We start from the raw sequence: 2,029 nt of genomic DNA on the forward strand, positions 1-2,029 counted from the left end.
GTCCACTTTTGTATATACGCATGAGAGACGAGGTGTACGTCCGAAGGATGTAAGGCTGAGTATTTTCCCAGGCCATGAGTATGGACGTTTTTAATTTCACAGAAAATTCGCGTCTTTCGTGTATGTATACTGTTTTATTTACATCAGTTGGAGGGTTTGACGCGAAGATGTTTGTAAATTGGTGCGATTCCACTCCTACCTGCAGTGCAAGAGCCGCCAACGAGCTAAATTTATCTAAGAGGAGAAGCAGGTGTTGCAGAATTTTGCAAGAACTCAATGACTAGTTTTATATTTATAAAACTTCTCCAAATTAGAGGAGTTGCGCGACACGTCCACTGTTATTGAAACCATTCGTAAGCATCAAAACCATGATCAAAACTCCCGTGCATTCTGCTATCACCATCATCATAGATGTCAGTTCGCGGTCAGACCAATCCAATCCATCAGTACGGCTCCGTAGCGCTGTTGTTGATATGTCGCCTAGTGTTGTCGCGCAGATCTTTATAGCTCTGTTATTATAAAATGTGGCTATGTTCGGTCTGTGGACGAAAGTTGGATGTAACTTAAGCAATTCGAAAGATACGGGAAGCGCCTGAAGCTCTTGTGGAACACCGGAATCCCGTACTGCGTCGACCTTGGTTTAAAGAAGGCTTAGTGCACATGGGATTGCCTACGAAGGTATGTATCCAGTACACTTCTTGGAACATGCTTCTAGGACAATGCATGCTCATATAACATTCGTTCACAGGACAGTGGGAGCAGTAAGCGCGAGGAGATGGCTTCCACAAGTGTGTGCTGTTCTTACACTTTTGGGAGCCTACATCACACAGCTGCGGGAGCCCTCAACTCGCGCGGCTAATTCCCACTCCTCTTCAAAGTTGCGGGACGGAGTATTTTAGCATCTTGTTAATTTTTAGGGCATCGCTAGGTTCACTGTGCCTATATAAAGAGTGACAACGCGCGAAAGGCAGACCATAGGAAGCACGTGTAGTTCGCAGTGGTTCGCAACGGAAGCTTAGCGGCTTTCTGTGCACAGTCGCGTACAGTGCTGCGCAGGTTAGTGCCCTAAGGCCCATGAGAATAAATAAAGAACAGATACATTGTCAAATATGGTGTGGAAAAGTGAGAGCTGTTATTGCCTTATACTTATTGAGGTGTTTGTTAAAGTGCATTGTCTTGTATACTTGCAGCATTAAACACTTCTATTAATTGGTTCCAATATGTTTTTACTTGGGCTGCTGCATTGTGCCATTTATTTCACATGACTGATGTTTGCCGCGTTCTTTTTATTTCAGAAATCCTGTGGGTGGGAAGATTACGGATGTGTGTCCCAAGCTTGCCACATTTGAAGAGTCACATTTAAGAAATTTTCCGAATATAACCCATTGCTCTGCTGATGTATCATCAACCACAATAAAATATGCGTGCTATGCATCAAATTGTTTTTGGTTTTATTGCATCGCGCGGAGTGAAAAAAGCACGCATGCATCATATATGCGAATATTCGAGGAAGATCCGCCAATGGACGTACTCAACTGGACGTCCGTCGGCGGGCGAACCGTATACCTTTGGCCACCTTTCGGACGGCCGACGGACGTCTACCGGTTGTTTGCGGATATTCAGCGGACGTACAGAACATCCGAAACAGACCTCTGTCGGCCGTCCGAAGGATATCGGTGGTTGCTTGGGATGCCATGTGAAACAAATGGGCAAAACTTTCATAAATAAGCTTTACTAAGAGCACTACCAAGACACACCACCAATCAAACCAGGCGCAGCAAGGGCTATTGCTTTCGCAACTTACAGGGCTTTACCAAGCTAAGCCTCTGCCAAATTCTTTTGCTTTCGCAATTACCTACGCTTAACCAATGCTAAGCCCCAGCAATCACAATCTCCCGCGATACCAAGGAGCGTATCGAGGAGCCGAAAACGAGAAACTCGACCACCCCATAACTGTGGAAGAGGTTTACGCGGCCATAAGAAACACCACCAGAAACACGGCAGCCGGAGCGGACAGAATCGACAACGC

The 2,029-nt window shown here is 45.7% G+C and overlaps 1 long non-coding RNA gene across 1 annotated transcript; it reads left to right on the forward strand.

Moving 5' to 3' along the window:
- The first annotated feature begins 326 nt into the window (after positions 1-326).
- On the forward strand, positions 327-1,442 carry LOC149363531 (uncharacterized). Its single transcript, XR_016288572.1, has 2 exons — positions 327-678; positions 1,296-1,442. It is a non-coding gene; the product is annotated as an uncharacterized LOC149363531 (long non-coding RNA).
- The last annotated feature ends 587 nt before the right edge of the window (positions 1,443-2,029 follow it).

The sequence above is a fragment of the Amblyomma mixtum genome, chromosome 2, assembly GCF_055824585.1.
Source record: "Amblyomma mixtum isolate Tamu chromosome 2, ASM5582458v1, whole genome shotgun sequence".
NCBI classification, from domain to species: domain Eukaryota; kingdom Metazoa; phylum Arthropoda; class Arachnida; order Ixodida; family Ixodidae; genus Amblyomma; species Amblyomma mixtum.